This window comes from Danio rerio, chromosome 23 (assembly GCF_052040795.2).
Source record: "Danio rerio strain M-AB ecotype USA chromosome 23, GRCz13ab, whole genome shotgun sequence".
Classification (NCBI taxonomy): domain Eukaryota; kingdom Metazoa; phylum Chordata; class Actinopteri; order Cypriniformes; family Danionidae; genus Danio; species Danio rerio.
In genome coordinates this window covers 36,268,240-36,289,413 of record NC_141043.1, presented here as the reverse complement: position 1 = coordinate 36,289,413, position 21,174 = coordinate 36,268,240, and the positions used below count along the sequence as shown (strand labels likewise).

General features: G+C 37.0%; 1 protein-coding gene across 20 annotated transcripts in view; it reads left to right on the top strand.

The window, feature by feature from the left end:
- plxna2 (plexin A2) overlaps positions 1–21,174 on the top strand; it is a 775,091-nt gene that overhangs the window by 119,170 nt on the left and 634,747 nt on the right. The window lies entirely within an intron of this gene.

Genomic DNA, 21,174 nt, shown 5'->3' with positions numbered 1-21,174 from the left:
AGTATTTGAAGTCAATGAAGTTGTTTTAAGCATGTATACATGGTCAAATTGAGCATTTAAATTGGGAAGAAAGGTGATTTAAGTGACTTAAAACGTGGCATAGTTGTTGGTGCAAGATGGGCTGGTTTGAGTATTTCAGAAACTGTTGATCTACTGGGACTTTCACGCACAACCATCTCTAGGGTTTGCACAGAATGGTCCAAAAAAGAGAAAATATCTAGTGAGCAGCAGTTTTGTCGGAGCAAATGCCTTGTTGATGCCAGAGGTCAGAGGAGAATGGCCAGACTGGTTAGAGCTGATAGAAAAGCAACAGTAACTCAAATAACCACTCATTACAAGCGGAAAGCTTGACCAAAAGCATGGATACAACCTGCCGTGTATCAGCGGTTCAGGCTGGTGGTGTAATGGTGTGGGGGATAATTTCTTGGCACACTTTAGGCCCATTAATACCAATTAGCAAATAACTGAATGCCACAGCCTACCTGAGTATTGTTGCTTATTATGTTCATCGCTTTATGACCACAGTGTACCCATTTTGTAATAGCTATTTCCAGCAGAATAACATGCAATGTCATAAAACGCGAATCATCTCAGACTGGTTCCTTGAACATGACAATGGGTTCACTGTACTCAAATGGCCTCCACAGTCACCAGATTTCAATGCAATAGAGCACCTTTGGGATATGGTGGGATAGGAGACTCGCATCATGGATGTGCAGCTGACAAATCTGCAGCAATTGCGTGATGATATCTTGTCAATATGGACCAAAATCTCTGAGGAATATTTCCAGTACCTTATTGAATCTATGCCACGAAGGATTAAGTAAGTTTTTTTATGCAAAAAGGGTTAAAAACCCGTTACTAAAAAACCGTTACTAGTAAGGTGTACCTAATAAAGTGGCCGGTGAGTTTAAATATACGTTATAAATTAGCATTATAAATAAAATAATTAAAATAATAACTAAAGAAGAATGTAAAAACTGTAGAAGTAAAATATTAGAAATTAGAATTAAGAAATAAAACAATAAAAATCAATCAAAAACAATAAAATCTTGAAAGAATTAATGAAATATCTAAAGCCAAAAAGAGACAGCGGGTGTCATGGTGGCGCAATGGGTAGCACGAATGACTCGCACAGCAAGACGATTGCTGGTTCGAGCCTCTGCTGGGCCAGTTGGCATTTCTGTGTGGAGTTTGCATGTTCTCCCCTGGGTTTTCTTTGGGTGCTCCAGTTTCCCCCGACAGTCCAAAGACATGCGCTATAAGTGAATTGAATAAGCTAAATTGGCCGTAGCGTATGTGCTTGAGAGTGTGTATGGGTGTTTTCCCAGTGTTGGGTTGTGGCTGGAAGGAAAAACCATAAGACCACAAATAACTGAATATTTGAAACAGGTTACAATGTTTAGAGTACAAGTAAACACATCTGTGATTGAATTCAGTTTATTTGGATTGACAAAAATGTGTACTGAATATGTAAGCATAGCCAGTGGCAGTCAGGGAGTTTGACATTTTGAAACTAAGAGTGTGAATTAGAAAGTTTTGAGTTTGGAAACTTTACAGTACGATGACTTCTTATTTATCAAAAGATCAAGGTTACTTTGATTCCTCAGTTCATGACCCCCTTTAAAACAGCAGCCAACCATTCAATGGAACTCCTGAGACTTCAGCAGCGTCCATGAAAAATGAATAAACTCTTTGTATTTGCTACCTGAGTTCTGGTTCTCTGTCCCTCAGGGCCTGTGTTCTTAACCTGAGCCCCGGTCAGACAAAGCCAGATGTAAACAGGTGTGAAGATAGAGGATGAACCGTAGTGTGAGGTCACTCCAGTTACTCTCACTTAGTCACCGGCTATCAGGTACACACGGCTCCTGTCATAACACATTCGTCCCTGTGTCGACTGCTATATATTGGAAATCAACTATAGGTTTTCTGTTCCTGGAGCTTGTCGACATGGTGTGAGGCTTGTTATGCAAGGACCATTTTGTACTCTTATTTTAGCTAGAATTAGTTTTTTTAGAAGTCCTCATTGTATTTACTGTTATAATTTAGTTCAGCATGACCACATTCTGCCCTCAATTTGACCTTTATGTGAGGCACAAGCCGCCAGGTCGACCGCTCTTTCCTATCATCGTAATGTATTGAATGTCTGACCATAAATTGGATGTCCTGCCGTTACAAATAAGATGTCATTCCATTTTGACAGTGAATCAGTTTTCTGCCGCTAAAAATGACCTGGATGGAAAGCATTTGTGCTTAAATTGCAGGAGTCCATCATGCTTTGTGAGCACACGTTCTGTCATTGTGGATTTCTGATATGTTTTTCAGAGTAGCCATCATTTTTTCCCTCTTTTGTGTCATGCGAATGTTGCCATACGTTTCTGGATGGAGTTAGAGACAGGTCGTATATAACAGAAATGTGCTCACGGTTTTATGAGTACATTCTCCATCTTCCTTATTTTTGACTGCACTACCTGACAGAAAGTGTGTTGTGTCTTTGCTTTCATTGGTTGCTGCCAGTTGCATCATCGCTCAATTATTGCTTGCTATCATTCATGAATGCTAAAATGGGAGATCCTCATTGAAAATTAAATACTTTACCTTGTTCACCTCAAAGTTCGTAGTTGATTGTTTGTTAAGCAGGAATTTTACCTGAAAATAAAGTGTGACCATGCATAATTACATGCAGCTTTTCATCCTGGGTTTTTGTCAACCAGTTCTTAAGAAATCCTCTTTCCATTCCTTACAAAGAAATACAAATAAAAGTGCATGAGCTTTAGGTTATAATCACACGAGAAACACTTGGAACCCATGTGGAACACCCATTAACCCTTTAAGGGACGCTTATTGAAAAACTCATTGGAAAAACCCTGGAGTGTTACTGGGGGTTATTACAAGACATTTGAACCATTATGACTTAAAAAATTGTGATGAGTGTAAAAAAGTTACCATATATCAGGGGTCAGAAATCTTTTTTCAGCAAAGAGCCATTTCTGTTTTTTTTTTTTTTTTGGCAAATGCATTTTTTTTAAGAGCCACATGTTACTTTATATAAATTTATATAGAGTTTAAGTCAGAATTATTAGCCCCCCTTTGAATTTTTTTTCTTTTTAAATATTTCGCAAATGAGGTTTAACAAAGCAAGGGCATTTTTCTTCTGGAGAAAGCCTTATTTGTTTTATTTTAGCTAAAATAAAAGCTGTTTTTAATTTTTCAAAAAACATTTTAAGATCAAAATGATTAGTATTAATATTATTTATGTATTTTACCTTGTGTATTATTTATTGCTGTTGATGACTTTTTTAATTTTTGGAATATATTTTTTTAAATTATAGAAAAGTGATATTTATAAAATGTAGTAAACTTGGTCGGCTTTTTTGACATGACATATAGCCATAGAAGCACAAGCTGTCAGAAATGGCATTAAAATCAACATTTTTCTCTCTTTCTCCCAGTGATGAGTTGCAGCTGGAAGTGCATCTGCTGCATAAAACATATGATAGATAAATTAGCGGTTCATTCCGTTGTGGTAACCCCTAAATAATAAAGGGACTAAGTCGAAAACAAAATGAATAAATGCATAAATGCTTGACTGACTCTGGCATTTTGAAAATACAAATATTCTTTAAGTAGGCCTCTATGTCATTATGTTTTTTTTTTCACTGCTCACTGTGCGGGAAACAATCCCCAACCAATGAGATTCATTCTAAATGAAAGACAGCTGATTGGTCGAAAGTGACTATGTTTATGTGTGTGTGCATGCACACAACACATCTTTGCTCATCGTTTTACACGGACTGGTCAAAGATCCACATGTAGCTCATGAGCCATAGGTTTTTGACCACCGCCATATTTGGCTCCTTAATAAAGAGTTGACCTGTTAGCCAGCACAACACTTATGGGGATTTACATCTACCTAACTTAAAATAAAAACGTTTTTGAGCCCTACAAACAAAACATAAGTATCATGGGAAAGAAGACTTTGAGCTTTACAATGGTCCATCTACAGTTTCATGCTAAAATATGAAGTTATTATATTATATATTCTAATAAGTAATTAGAAAGAAAAAATTTTAAATCTGACAATTTGCACAATGATGTGTCATTAATCCTATATTCATTTACATTCACAGTAAAATATTTTTAGAAATGTGAGAGTTTATTTAAATATATGTAAAATTAGATTATGATGGAATGCAAAATGAATATAATAATGCATAAAAATACAGTATAACATTGTAAATCGTGATGTTTTGACAGGTACACAAATTTATAGACAGAGCAAAGACCTTTATAAATGTTAAAACAAATTTCAGGTGGCCTTGAAATGTTTGCATTTAATAAGCATAAAATATATCTAAATAAATAAATAAAGTGCATTTGAATTAATTGCATTAGTATATCATCCACAAAACCCTTGAAGCGTCCTTGAGTATTACAATTAACCTGCTGGTTGAGCCCAAGGTGAGTATCATCGTGGTTGGAGGTTGTAACTTTGCAGTACATGCTATTAAGTGCATGCCATGTGATATCAGCTTCATAGAATTGTGTACTTTATTTATACCGACCTTGTTATTTAATTAATAACCATAGACTTTATTGTGAGTCTCTCACTTTTAATATTTTATAATCTAGCGTACACCGAACGATTTATTGCATCATAATGGATGATCCATCATCTTCACTAAAAACAAATTATATACAACACACAGAGCTTTTCTTTATTGAAGCCCTTACATTTTGCAGTCGCTGATTCACTAAATTTAACGGCAAGAAATTCACATATAAGAGCTGGGAGCTATGCTGAATGTGAAATCAGCCTTTTGAAACTTGTAAGTCTGGAATTACAGCCGTACATTTCAAAGCCGGAGCGCTATAAACCACATCCGCCGTGGCACAAGGTTAATGAGAGGAGTTTGAAGATGGTTTATGGAAGATTTTATCTGGCGAATACACAAACGCACACACGGAAAGGGATCTAGAGGAAAAATAGTCTGCCCCGGGGTCTAAGCATACTCAATCAATAGCCCACAGAGAACCCGTGGCCAGAGGAATAGCTCTCGCTTTCTCATCCGTAGGCTTTTCATTCTTTGCCTCGCGCGCACACACATTACTTGCCATCGTCCATATGGCTTGAGAATCTACAAGAGCCTCTCGGTAGCAAGATGCCGCACAAGACCATGACGGCCAAAGCCTCTTCTAGCATCTCCCCTGAGGCTTCCAGAAACAGGCCTTCTTAAGCAATGCAGGAGTGGGATGGGACGCCGGTCATATCGGGGGGAAGCTGAAGCCAAGAATGCGTAATTTTGCCATAATGCCATCGAACTGGCGTCTTCATAAATGTCTGGTCCCCCGAGACCCTATGAGCGCTGTGTGTTTTGTAAGTGAATATATGTGTGTGTGGGCTGCATGAATAAATGCATGTCTGGATCCACATGAAGAGCATGGTCTGTTTGCTTATTATGTATGCGCGGTCGCGGGCTGGGCCGTCCTCAGGAGATGAAAGTTTGTAAACATGAATAATAATTAGGCTCAGGTCTTTGGGCAGGTAATCTGCATGCAAACTCTGGCGGTATGTTCCGTTCGTTTAGTATTCATTTGGTTTCGGGGGTAGAACAACATTTGCATTTGGTGAGAACAGAGACGTAGGTAATGTTTGATCTGCATTTGGGCCAAACAAGCTTCAACTTTTTTTCTAATAGAATCTGAAGCGGATTAAATGCCGGCCACAAAGGTAAAACGGTGCATTTGTCCACTCCGAATGTTACATTGTCTGTGCATTTGCATCTTACAAGATTTCTCTGTGAGGTTCGACAGTAAACACCTCTTTTTTTGATTCAGTCTGAATTCAAACAGTGGAGATTTTGAAACACTGCAGGACTTCACTAGTCTCTCACAATGTGCTAGGTTTGATTTGATCTTGCTCCACTCTTCTTCAAGTCTCTTCCATAATTTGGTGCATGTACATTACTTTTTCGCCAAGTGTTTTCAGTCATGTTCAGGTCAGGACATCGGGCATGCCATTTCATTATTTTCAATGTTTTTAACTTCAAGATACTGCTTTACTTGTTTTGTTGTGTGACTGAGTTTGTGTGTGTTATTGAGATACTCTTTGCCAAAGGTTAGTCTAGACATCTGATTCTTTCTGCTGATGAAATTTTGATCAAACCAGATGTTGGGCTCTCAGTTTAAATTCTACAAAATTTTGATATATTGTATGTCAAGGTAGATCCCTAACCTGATCCCAAAACTTGTACGCCTGTAATTCCAGATTTACATGTCAAAGCCGGAGCACTGTAAACCACATCGATAAGGTATTTTTTTGTGTATATTCAATCTTGTTTAGATCACACCAGATGCTGGGCTTTCAGTCTAAATACTCCCAAACTATGAGTTATTGTATGTCAAGGCAGACCACTAACCTGATCCCTAAACTTGAATTACAGCCAAACATTTCAAAGCCGGTGTGCTATGAAACTACATTGATAAGATATTTTCTAGGTATTCTTAATTATGTTTAGGTCAGGACATTGGGCATGCCATTTTATTATTTTGAATACTGTTTTGCTTGTATTGTTGTGTGACTGAACTTATTGTCCTGGGTGAAACTTGCTGGCTGTTTAAGCGATAAATGCAGAGAATGAACTTGTTATAAGGGGCACAACTCTAACTACTTTAAGTTCCTCAGTTTGACAATTTTGGCCTAGGTCTCTGTCTAATTGAGATACTCGTTGTCAAAGGTTGATCTAGTCTTCTGATTCTTTCTGTTGATGAACATTTGATCACACCAGACAGTAGGCTTTTTGTCCAAATTCTCTTAAACATTTGAGATACTGTATGTCAAGGCATATTTCTGAACTTGTAAGTCTAAAATTACAGCTGCACATTGAAAGCATTGAAAGAATCATGTTTAGGTCAGGACATTGGACTTGCCATTTCATTATTTTCAATGCTTTCAACCTCAAGAAACTGCTTTACTTGTTTTGTTGTGTGATTAAGCTCATTGTCTTATATGAAAGTTGGGGTTAGGGTTAGACACTGTCAAGACAGATCCTTACCCTGTTCAATAGTTAGTAGAATTAAACCTTAATGAATGATTTTTTTTTTTTTGTCTGTTGAATACAGAAGATATTTTGAAGAATATATGAATCCATCAACTTCCATAGTGGGAAAAAATGCTAGCAAAGTCAGTAGGTCCCAGCAACTGACATTTTTTCAAAATGTCTTGTTTTGTGTTTAACAGTAGATTGAAACTTAAATTCTGCTTCAGAATATATGTAACTAATATGTTTAAAACATCTGCTCTTTTATTTTATTTGGACTTTAAAAAGGACAAGGCTGTGGCCTCCAAATTAGGAAATTGTAGCTTGTTCTCTAATTTGATCTCGACTTGATCTCAGTCTAGGTGAATGGCATCTGAAGCGGCAAGGAGGTTTTTGTCCTTCAATATTTTGAGTCCTAAGGAGGGTAAACGTGCCTTGAGTGACGTGCTGTAAGATGCCGGAGTATCGCAGGAGAAGCTAAATTAGAACTCCAGGGCTTCCAGTTTTAATGGAGGGCGGCTGGTGAACTGACAAGTGAGGGCTTATTGACACATCGATATGGCGCTGATGATTAATTAAGAGCGCTGTGTGTGTTATCTGTCTCGGCTGAGATGTCCAATCTGGAGGTGACATTGGAACAGGAGTCCTACTTTTTTCCTTCTCTCATCCACCACTTTCCTTCGGTACACAGAAGCCAATATAGGTAAACAAACCTCTGCCCTCCCTCCTCCACCCCTCCTTTCTCCTCCATTTTACAGATAGGCCTAAGACTTTAATCCGGATCCAGTGACAAACTTATCCCCAGTCAATACGGTAAAGAGAACCTCCTATGAGGGATGTGTGCTCTGCTGAAAATCTTGGCAGAAGAGGAAACATCCTGCATCTCAAGTATTACTCACCCTTCAAGGAGAGGGCACTCGATAACGATTTTAGAGTTTGGCTTTGCAAACACTGCTCTTTTCAGACACAATCCAGTCTGCGAGAAGCTTTTTTTTTCATTGGGGTACAAAATGAAGGATAATATTATGATTTAACATCAAGAATGAATTATTTTCTGTTGCTGCTAACGAAGACACTTGGAGTTTTATAATGCAGGCGAAGATTGATGTGCTCTCTAAGACATTTTTTTAAACCATATTGAATGGTAGATGCACATTGAGGATCTCTAGCTTAACGGCGTACCTTCAGGATGCTAATCTGTCTTTGTTAGTCTGCCACGCGCTTAGTCTCTACAGGCAAGCTTAAGACAGATCACCTGCCTCTTCTCCATCTAACTCTGTAATGCATATTACTGTACCGCAGGTCCGCAGCACTTTGTGATTGTCACCGATGCCACTTTTAGCCAGTCAGCCAGTCTTCTTGTGTGTTACTGCTGCATGGTGGTGGTGGTTTAACATGGGTAGTGTTGTATGTTTATGTACAGGTAAAAACAGTAAAATCAATGGATGTTTAAGGAACCTGAAGACAATCCTTAATTGTCCATTGTATTTAGTTTTATAAAAATACATTTGAATTAAATCAAAAAATCATTAAAATAGTTTTATTCATGTTTTATTTTATTGCCACAGCCAAAACACCCTGCAGCCCAAGACTGGCTTGAGGTTACTTAATGAAGCTAAGCAGGGCTGAGCCTGGTCAGTACCTTGATGGGAGACCACATGGGAACAATAGGGTGCTGTTGGAAGTGGTGTTAGTGAGGCCAGCAGGGGACACTCAACCTGCAGTCTGTGTGAGTCTTAATGCCCCACTATAGTGAAGGGGACACTATACTGTCAGTGAGCTCCGTCTTTCAAATGAGACGTTAAACTGAGGTCCTGACTCTCTGTGGTCATTAAAAATCCTATGGCACTTCTTTAAGAGTGGGGGTGTAACCCCGGTGTCCTGGCCAAATTCAATCCATTGGCCCATGGCCTCCCAGTCATCCACTGTCTCTCCTTCTCAACCATAGCTGGTGTGTGGTGAGCGCACTGGTGCCATTGTCTTGTGGCTGCTGTCGCGTTATCCAACTGGATGTTGCACACTGGTGGGGATGTGGAGAGACCCCCCCCTCTGCCATTATCGTGTATCGATTTGGGTGTATGGGGATTCACAATAAACGCGCTACATAAATACACATTACTTACTTTCTTAAAACATGGTTTAATGCAATAATAAATATTATTTTATTTCATTTTTTTGACAATATTATTTATTACTTGTGATTGGTACTTTAATTTGTCAAATCATACATATTACAAGGACTCAATAAGGAAAGTGATGTTTACTGTAAATGTACCACAATCATCTTGCACTGCTTGCTTTAACCTTAAATACCTCTTGCACAATATTCGACCTTAAATACCTCTTTTGCACAATATCCAGAACAACTTTGTTCAGTCTAATTTAAAAGTACTTGTATAGCCTGTCCTATGTATATCGTTTAAGTATTTTATTTTATAGTATATGTTAGTTATGCATACGTTTATTTAAATTTTTTTTGTAATAGTTCTTATGTCCAGTGTTGTGTTTGTGTTTATGAATAATCCATGTAGTATAGTTGTCCTACGAGACATGACATTTCGTTCCTCTGTATGTCCACACATGTAGCGAAATGACAATAAAGCTTGACTTGAAATAAATAAAACAATCACAATTTTTAAAAACATTTTGTTTATTAATGTAATAAAAAGTTATTAGATTTGACTACAATTATTCAAAAAACTTGATTAAACTTTGAATTCGTATAATTATTTGATTATTTTAGTATTAAAATAAAACAATAAATTTGGCTAAAAAAATTTTTTCTCACCCCTTTTCCTTTTATAAATACATGTTATCTTTGGTACAAAAAACAGCTATACTCTGGACCTAAATAAGTTTTTGAAAATCTATGAAGAACCTTTGTGTAACTCTTTTAAACTGATTTACAAACAATTTAATCCCGAATTCTTTATTTTTAGAAACAGTACCATCCCTTGTCTTCCATAAGACAAACAAGTAGTAGCAAGTCAAAGGATATCATCTTCATATGCTAATTTCTATGAAGGAGTTGTTGGGCGTTTTTCAGAAGTGAAGCTAGGTTATCTGCTTTCACTGGAGTGAACTTGTCAACCCAATCATTTTGAATGCCCCTCTAGGGTACAAAAAAATAAATAAAATATTCTTCGGGTTCACCGATGTCATTGGTTAGCCAGAAGCCAATTCTGCAAAAATCATACCTTAATTCACAGAGCACACAGAGTTGAGCTTTGCTTTTGAGCCTGGTACCGCAGGATTGTTTGTCTCCTCTCAAAACAGTTTTCATGCTAGTTTCCAGCGCCTCGGGTACACACATACCCTCACACACTTAGATCTGACCCCGCCGACCTGTATCTGAAGAAGCATGACTTCCTTCAATAACAAGGATCATTGTCTACTTCCAGTGTTTCACTGCGGGACTTGTCCCTGCAATATTGCCTGTATTTGAACACCCTGCCCTTGCCACTCACTCCATCTTCAATCCCCACAGGTTATTAAGCACCAAAGCTATCTGAAGCTGCTTATTCCCCAAGAGCTCGATCGCGTGATCAAATGCTAGATTGAAGAAAGTGGAATATATATACACAGAAGTAGCCATAATCCCCGCCGTCTCCGAGCAAATCCAATTGTAGACGCAGATAGGTAGAGTCAGCTAAAATTTGATTGAGGCCCACGAGTGGCATGGCAGACTTAATGCAATGTGACATTGTTATGAGTGGCGCCTTCGCACCTCTGCGTGTGATGTAATCTGAGCGCCGCCGAAATGAGAAAGCGAGGCGTTGTCGGAGCCCATGTGCTCGCTCTATATGAGGAAATGGAAAATGCATGGCAACATCATCCCTCCTCATAACTGACTATTTGATTATGGAATATGAGATATGGAGTCTATCAAATGATGGAATTAGTATCATCTCCCTTCATTGAAAAAGCATGTTGCGGGACAATCTTATCTGTATATGACTGAAAACACAACCAATTGTTTGTATCTGCAAATAATTAACATCATCCTTTAAAATGGTTAGAAAAGGGCTTAAGATGATAGAGTCTCTATGGCTGTTGTTTGGGGCAAGCATGGTTCACACGAGGATGACTATACACTAATTTGATTTCACGCACGCCGTTGAAGATGCATTAATCTTTCGTAGCCCATCGCTCGCCCCAGAGCAGGTGGAGCACGGAGAGAGAGAGCAAAGGGTGAGCAGATTGAGGGGTTCAAGAACGTGCCCTTCATGTTAAGTATATTCCCGTACCAGCACATATGCTTCCTAAGGGCAATAGCGTCACAAGATAGCATTTGCATTACCGAAGTTTGCCTTTGACTCATTGTTTATTGCAGTCTTGTTCGTTTTTTCAGTCAACATCTTTGACTATTTGATTTAGTGTCTCTCTCTCTTTGTTCTTGTAGTCTTTAAAATTAGTAGTACGTGTATTTTGTGATTCTATTTGCATTAACCATATTTGGACTCCCTCTGTCTCAGATGCACAATGGCCATGAAACCCTGCCTCTCTCAGCAGAGTGTTTTCTCACCTCTAGTTTGAAACAAGTCAGGAAAGTGGGTGAGTCCAGCTTTGTTTAGATGGGGGTGTCGGGGGGGTGGAAGGGTACGCATGAAAGTGATTCGGAGAGCAGCAGATCTGAGAGGTGTGTGGAAGTGTTAGATTTTCAGTCTATAATATTGTAGAGATATTACTGTAAACTTAGTAAGCTAAGGTGCGTCTTTAAAAACTGAAATAGTACTGCTAACGATACAAACTAACTTTGCCATTTGAATAAATATAAACAAAGGACATTGATCTCACACTTACCAAATCCATAGAGACAGGACAATCAACGTGATCTGGAACCGCGTCCTTTTTTAAAAGGAGATTAATTAATTAATTAATTGATTTCCAGGATTAAAATGCTCTTAGGTAAAACATTCCTACAAACATATTTTTGTCGCATGTCAGCAGACCACTGTAATCCACACATGTGGGTCCACATGCAATCTGTGCTCTTATCAGGGAGAAATGGAAACAAAACCTTTGTTGCGGCACATTTATTAACGCAACACTGATGACCTATGTCTGCAAACAATTCCTCTTCTTCTACTTGTTTCAATTATGGTTGGCAACACAACCTGTCTTCTTTCTGAACACTGTAACAGATAAAAGGAGTCTCCGAATTGATATCATTGCATATTAATGAAGTGTATCATTCACAATAGAGCACGCTGATTGGTTCAAACCAAATTATTTTCAAGAATTAATGAAAAGATGTGCTAAAAAAACTCGATGTAATGATGTCGCTGTGTATTGGCCGGTACAAAAAGCCAATCTCCTTGCCGGAATTGACACAATGATCTCATGGCTGTGACGCAGCTTCAGAATTTATGTTTAAACTAAATTTATTTTATTTTTTTAAACTGGAAGAAGGAATTTGCTCCAAACAATGCAAAAACATCCAATTTCACTTTCTAGTGAAATATTTGTGTCCTAATAATGTTTTTAGCAACATGGAACACATGTTTGACTGTCAACATCTCAAAATGTGTTTTGGTGTCTCATGACACTTTAAAGTCATACACTTAAAAAAATAAAATAAAATCAATAAATAAATAATCATATTCGTGTTTTGCAATTATTTACTGTTCTGAATTGCATTATGGGACATTGGTGTCTTCTCTGTGGACTCTTGATGTTGAAAAATTCACCTCTGCAGTTTGGCAAAGTAACTTTTATTGAATTGTTAGTAGTTTGAAATAATATTGTAAATATTAATGATTGTACTCTTGTACTAAAATGCTTAACTGAATTGTAGCCAAGGTACTGAAAGGGTATAGGTAGTGTATAAATTCAATTAATTTTTATTAATTTTAGAATGTTATTAATTTAATTTAATGTAAATTTTATTTTAATATTTAATTTATTTTAATTTGAAATTTTAATTTTATTAATTTTAATTTAATTTAATTTAATTTAATTTGTTTAATTTATTAAAAAATTGTTTAATTTAATTTAATTTTATTTTATTTAAGCTTATTTGCATAGAGTTTTTCCAGTCAAAATCAGAAAGAGTAAATGTGGTGTGTATAGGGTGAACATTTTCATGCATTTTACATACTGTACATATTAGAAATGTTCACGAAAGAGATTGAATATTTACAACAACAAAAAAATTACAAAAAAGCTAACAGATGCTCGGTGTTGCATACATTTTGTTGGGGAATGCAGTGCATGAATATGTAAAAGTCTAAAATCAGACTAGATTCAAGCTAATAGAGGGAAATGCATGTAAACATGTCTTCAGATAGAGAAAGGAGAGAAGCATTATGCAAACTTGCAGCTTTGTTGTGGCACATCTAAAAGTTCAACCCAGCAACCTGCCTCCACTTCTGTCCTTTGAAATGCTAAGCACTTTACTATTGCTTTTCATATAGTTTGCGTTTCTGTAGCAGTGTTTTTGTATGGGTCAGGAACATGACATGGCTAAACATTTACTTGATGTTGGTAGTGGTTAGAATTCAACGGTTACACGTCTGCTTTGGTTACAGATCACTGGAGGTCTTGTTTGTGAGAAATGATGATACCCCAAGGGTCAGATTGGAGGCAACTGTGGAGCAACTGTGCTCACCAAGATAACAGCTTCAGCTTCAAGTTATCAAAAGCAAAGTTCTAGCATTGAGGCTTCTTTTCATATCCTGTATTGAAGGGGATAAAATACACCCCCCTTCCCCTCCCAAAAGAAATAACATGGTCAATGCCACTGACAGCCTATGGCTATCAAAGTAATAGTGGGTGGTGTTTTTTCCTTTGCTTAATGTCTCAATCCAAACATACCTTCCCTTAGGTTGTCCTCGTTCATCAGCCTTCCAAAATTGGTCCTCGGACACCAAACACTAAAGGTTTTCTTCCCTCATTTGGGATCCATTTGAGGATGTCTGCTGTGAAGGCATCAAACAGACATGTGCAAAGTCTACAACCGGCCCCCATACACTCCTGGCTTTCAAAGACGCTTGATAAGGGGATGGAAAATATGAAAATGCACTTGGCAGGGGGTGGTGAGGATGCAATTTCCACCCTGCCTATTTCTCCCGGCCCGTGTAGGGGAAAGAGAGTTTCAGTTCTCTGATGTTCCCGTGCATCAGGTCTCAGAGAAGCTTCTGTAGTTAGAAGCTGATAGAGCAGGGCTCACACACAGGAGGAGATTTAAATTAATGTTATGTGGCCTTTCATGTTGCTTGGGTTTGGCGCAACCGTGTGGACTTATAATCCTGGTGGAACCAAAGCTGCTCACACCTTTTTTGAACCAAAGCTGCTCGCACTTTTTTTTGGTCCTGTGGTTCAGGATAAATTCTGGGATATCGCCTACTTGTGTTATTAGAGAGATGGATCATATTTCACTGGATTTTGGTTTGGCATGGAAATACAAAGTTTTTTTTGTAAACTACTCCACATGCTGAACATAATTGGAAACTTTTAGATTTTTCTATCTTCATTTTAATGAAATAATAAAGATCTTTAAAGTAGCACTCCTTTAAGCTCATTTTACAACTCCTCCATAAAGTTTAACAGTTTAGCTTTACCCTTTTTGAATTCAGTTCTGGCAGAAGCACTTTTAGCTTAGCTTAGCATAGATCATTGAAGCGGATTAGACTGTTAGCATCTCACTCAAAAATGACCAGTGTTTTGATAATTTTCCAGTTTAAAACTTGATTCTTCAGTAGCTGTACTAAGTTTTTACAAGTTGTTCTTCTGTAGTGTACTAAGCCCAACAAACACATTTCATTTTTTCTGATATTTTAGTTTAAGTAATTTAAGCAATAATTCCTTTCTGATGGCCTTTTAATGTGCCATGACAGATCACTTCATGAGTTAAAATGGCAGCTTAGCCATTGTAAAGAACAATATTTCAACCACAAATTATAATATAAGCATAATATTCAACTTATAGTATACTTATATTTAGTCGTTAATGTACTGTAAAAAAACCTTATATATAATTTACATGTTTACATATTTTTTTTATTTATTTGAGTGTTGATTATTATACTAGAAATAAATTCGTATTGAATTTAATCATTTGGACTCGGTTGTTAATTGTAAGGTTGTGTTATTGTAGTGTGCAAGAAATAGGAAACATTTTACAGCATTAGCTCAGATAGATTTTTTTTTGTAATTTCATAGAAAAAGAAGTAAATGTAATTTATTTAAAAACAGAGCCATGTTTTGTTTAGTGAACCACTGTTAAATAAGTTTATTGTTCAGTTGTCCTGCTGCTTTATTGAAAATGTTTTGAGATTTTGACTGACTTTATTCAATTTATCTAGATTTTGACAAATTGAAATCAATCATCTTTTATATGTTTATGTGTAAATATATTATTCTTATATCTTTATATATATATATATATATATATATATATATATATATATATATATATAAATTTATACAACAATTCTGTTTCTTGAATCTGATTGGCTGATAGCCAATGTTCTGCAAACAACAGCATTTATCCCTTTTGTGTATGACTCTCTACAGTTTGACATGATGCTGCTGTTGGACAACATAATGTATTTTTTATGACTTTTGGTCGAGAATGTAGTTGTTTAGATTGCAAATGTGAAGTTTATTCATAAAGATAGTGCCTATTTTACAATATTTATAATTTTAGAGCATCAGATTAAATCCGATTCACTATAAATCTGGTAAGTAACATTCTTAATGGATCTCTTTTGTATTTTTAGTGCTGTATATAAACCACAGAAACTAGTAATTTGCTTTGCTCTGCCTTTTTCTGGTTTAATTATTGTGAAATCCCGATAACAACAGAAATTGGAAATACTGGGAAATCTCTGTAGATTGATGGCAATTTTTTGCCGTTTAGCCTTATAATCTTAAATTGTGGTAAAAAAAAAAACTGTTTTGTTATCACTTTAGACATTACGCTAGAGAATCATTTAAACACTGAGTAGTGGAAGAAAATAGTTCCTCATACAAAAGGATTTTCGAGACTCTGTGTTTGATTGTCTTTTTTTATATACACAATTATTCCGTCAAACTGTTGTTTAATGCAATATCACACTTGTAGCAGTGCAATGTGGCTGTATTTCAGTGCCGGTATACAGCCATATCACTTTGCTACTCGTGTGATATTACTCATAAATGTGTTTTTTTTTTTTTTTTGTAAAGAAGCATATATGGTTATAAAAACTAATGGAATTAAGACTTTCTAACTAATGGCAATGATTCAAGAGTTCTTGAAGGGTGATTCAATCACTGAAGGATTATATTGAAAAGCATGGTGATAAATGTTGACCCAGAACACTAATTAAAGTGGGCACTTGTGAGACAGTACATCTCTTGAATACAGCTCTTCATGCACGGCCCATTTGCATGTTTTTTAGAAAGTGATATTATAGACTGAAGATGCATAAAGTCAAGTGGCATTGCTCTGACTACCAGTCTGAAGCTGCAGTCATTAGGTTAAGGCAGCCCTTGTATTTCTCGGTGAAGAGATGCCTCCAGATGCCTTCAGGAGGCTGTGCAGCATATCAGCATTTCTCCAGTACAGAAAGGGCCACTGTGAGGTTAATTTGAAAGCCAAATGCATGAAGGACGGATGGCTGTGGCGCAATTTGATTAGCTTTCCCGCTCAGTAAATAAGTGAATTAATGGCAGCTATTGTCCTTGAGATTTATTTTCTGAAAGCTTTCGCTGAATCTGGAAAGGAAATGAACCCTGCTCATGGAGCTATATGTGCAGTTGCTGGGATTCCGATGTCCATGTCCAAAGTATGATTGCGTATCGGCTGTTATTAATCAACGGTGGCAGTGGAGCCTTTAGGTGCAGTAGCGCACAGAGGTTTAGGGATTATATGACTGCTCAGAATGAACTGGTTGATTACATTTTATGAAGACTTGCTAGAGCAGCACAAACACGTTCTGATTTGACACCCTTAAATAAACACCGAATTAAAGCTGTTTACTATAAGGATTGGTCATTTGCTTGTGTGGCTGCACTGTTCTTCACCAATCATTTTTTGTGTGGTCTGGCGAAATATGGTTGCCATCGCATCATCTAAGTTGATGCTGCACACTGGTGGTGGATGAGGACATTCCCCCCAATGTGTAAAGTGCTTTGAGTGTTCAGAAAAGCACTATATAAATGTAAGGAATAATAATAATAATAATTATTGTTATTATTATTATTATTATTATTATTATCAATATAAATATTTTTATTTTTATTTTATTTTATTTATTTTATATAAACATTTATTAAATATGAGAATGAGATTCTTTTTATTAAGCATATAAACCAGGAGCAAAGAACAAGCAAACGTAAGTCTCTTACATTTTTGGGAATTGGTGTAAAAGCTGAATAAATAAGCTTTCAATCGATGTATAATGATTTATAGTTTGTTAGGATAGGATAATATTTGGCAGAGAAACAAGCATTTAAAAAAATCTAAGGTTAAAAATAATATAGTAGTAATAATAATACTAATACTGAGAAACTTTTTTTTTTTTTTTCAAAATTTAGATGTTATTGCTAACCGAAAGTTTTTTTATTTTATTTTTTTAATATTTACAGTTGACAATTTACAAAATATTTTTTAATGGTACTTAATGGTACATATTATTCAAAAGAAGTGGCTATTGCTTAAAAATTTACTCATGCAACATAAGACAATAACAATGACATAAGGTCAAATATACTGCTCATTATACTGTAGGCTACATTTAGTGTGTATAGTTAAAATTGATGTTTTTAATTTATATTCATATTTAATTTTTACTTTTCTCATTATTTGCAGTTTTGTTTTTTCAATGATGAAAAAGTCACAAACATAAAATAAAATATTAGTATGAATATTTTGGTGGATAATGAGTAGAAAGGAGATCCCAAAGTCAAACACTGTTTAGCTAATCTTGATATTCACTTGGCATGGTTTAAAACTTCTTTGCTTGTGTCGAACAGTCGGGTTCTCTGTCTAGAAGGTGCTAAAGTGTATTCTTAAAAGCTTTGTATGCAATTAAGGCTCTAGTTACACACAGGACAAAAGCACATACTGCCATATTTGCTAATATTATTACTTATCTCTGCTAATATTTGTTCTGGCTGAGTGGGAGAGTCTCATACTGTTCAGCAGTGAGGATAATTCTCCATCTTCAAGGTGGATTTGACGGTCTGGATGTGCACATGCTGTGGACTTCATCTGCATACGGCTTCAGCTGTACAGCAATCATTCTTGCCTGGTGTCTCAATTTAGACCCATGGTCCGCGGCCATTCTTTACGCACCGGCTAGAAAATTACGGCCATTTCTTTTAGCTTTGTGGTGTGTATTTAAATGAGAGTCTATTTGCATATTTTCTCGCAGAAGAAAATGGCTTTAGATGCTGATCTTGATTAATGAACTCTCATCAGGCAGATTAATATATATTCTGTCACACTTTAAGGGCTACGTTACAGCAATTAGCTCGGGCTTGATTTGGCTCTCCTTCTCGTTCAGACGATTTCTCTCGCTCACAAAACACATGCCTCTGTGAGGACGTTCAGGAATTTTATGGTGATATTTTCAGAACGGATAAAGCATGCAGTCTAATCAGGCAAGGAGCTCTTAAGATGACACTTGTGCTAGCCAAAAGCGCTCTCCACTTTAGAAAAGCTAAAGTGAAGCTCCGTGCTTATGTTCGGTATATTAATGCCTCTTGAAGTAATTGTGTATGCCATTAAGGAAGTGGTTTTGCTATCAGGAAATGCATGCGTGCGCTCACTTGGCACAACACCTCATTAATAACGGCTGTTGTTTTATTTTCCCCCTGCTGTCTTTGCGGAAGGGCAGAATGTTGGATTGGAGATGACAGGGAGATAAATTTCTCTGACTTCCTGTTTCCCATTCAAATGAAAGACACTCCCTCTGGTCGTCTGCAATGCAAACTTGTGCCGTGCTCAAACAGAGATAAATCCAGCTTACAAAAGCCTCTTTGGAGTAAGGACATATTAACAGGATCAAAACCGGTCACTTCAAAATTCTGCTAAGAATAATTCTCTTCTGCGATTTTCAGATAGCAGAAGATAATGCAGGGTTGTTGTTTTTTAAAGTCCACTTTACTCGTCATTTTATTTCACCCTGTCCCTCTGTGGGGTGAACACTTACGTCCCATTCACACGGGGCGTCAGCATCAACGCTTTCCATTCACTTTAAATGGGTGATGTCAGATGTTGCCGAACTGCATTGTGGATTCGTCGACGCCGCTTCAGTGGCGTTGCTCGGTGCAGAAGTTGCGACTTTCTCAACTTCTGATCAGATCACTGATTGCAAATACACCAGCTCAGACAGAAGCCGATTGCTGACTAATTTCATTGGGTGACACTGCTATGATGATCACGTCAGCCTAAACTTCAGACACACCCTCTGTCAAGTGTTTACGCTGAAGCACGCTGTGTGAATGCACCGTTAGGGCTCTATTTTAACGATCTAGGCGCAAAGTCTGAAGCACATGGTGCAAAAGCATTAAGAATGTGTCTGAATTCTGCTATTTTAAGGATAGAAAAATACGTTCTGCTCTCTGGTGCATGGTCTAACAGGGTTGTGCTTATTCTCTTCATGAGTTATGGGTGTGTTTTAAGCATAACATGCATTAAACTAATTAGAGTCTCATCTCTCATTCCCTTTAAGAGTCATTTGCATCACACCATAGTGCATTTGCTATTTAAATGGCAGACTTTGTAAGTGGAAAAACTGAAAGCATCCCTAGCAAGTTTAACAAACTATGTGCAGCGTGAGGATAAAGAATGAGTCTCCTCCATTCTGCGTCTTTAATTTTACTTTACTCATTTACTTTAGTGAAGTAAGGAAACGGTGGAAACTCACTCGACTGAAGACATCCATTAGCCTACACATTTATTTTAATTTGATAAGCACAAAGATTTGTTTCAAAACTATTTCTAAATTCAGTTCTAATTTCCAGCAAACTCATAAATGTACAATAATAACGAAGTGAGGATTCCCCCCCTGAGATGAGGCATGGAGGCAGTGGTTTCTATTAGTGGCAGTGGTCAGTATTACATGTATTACTGTATTTATTTATCTTTATTAACGTTACTTAGTTAATATAAGTTAAATATCATTAGTTCATGTTAACTCACAGTGCATTAACTAATGTTAACAGGCACAACTTTGGATTTTAGTAATGCATTAGTTAATGTTAAACCGCGATTAATAAATGCTTTACAAAATTATTCATACTTAGTTAATGTTAGTAAATACATGAACTAATAGACCATTATTCTAAAGTGTTACAAAGACCAATATATAATCAAAACTACAATTGAACCGAAGACCAAGTGCCCTATGACAGAATTTTGCAAGCTCAAACTGTAGTATGACCACAGCTTTGCTTTCTAGAAACATCTGTGCAGGTGTGTTGAGGCAAGTTGGAGCTAAAATCTGCAGGACACCGGCCCCACAGGACAGAGTTTGGGCACCCCTGCTCTATACTATAAGACCTATAATGCTTTTGATACTTTACTGGAAAAACAAAGAAAACACACACATGACTTTTTTAATTCTTGAATGTGTTTTACATTCGTGATAAATGCATGAAAACCTCGCTGGCTCAAACACCTGTCAGCTCAAGGAAAGCGGTCATGAGTGATCATCTCCGTTCAACATGTGTGGCCTCTGCAAGGCTCCAGACAGCTTAATCAGCACAATCTTGAAGGCGGGAATTCATCACTCATTACTTTGCTGGCTATCGGCAATTAGCAGTGGGTGGCAGATGATCCTATTTCCAGAGGCCAGGATCAATCCTTCCATCTGTGCTCCACTACCAGGGGCAAGAGCAGGCCTCGCCATTAATGGTTAATGTGCGGAGCTGCACTGTGCTGCTATTAATATAGCTTTATTAATATTGAGACGAAATATTGTTTGTGAATTTGCAGAAAAAAAGATTGATTGACTGATAAATACAGTCTTCTGATACAGTATCACTTATATTCAGTACTTGAAACGTCCTCTCCCTATGCACCAGACATTTTCTTATCCTCAATGTTTCTGCAATATATTGTGCAATTCTGAGTGTGGGTGGGCTTGAAAACCCCCTGTAGGAGACCTACCTATTCTCTTTTGCTCTCCATATGCACCGGACA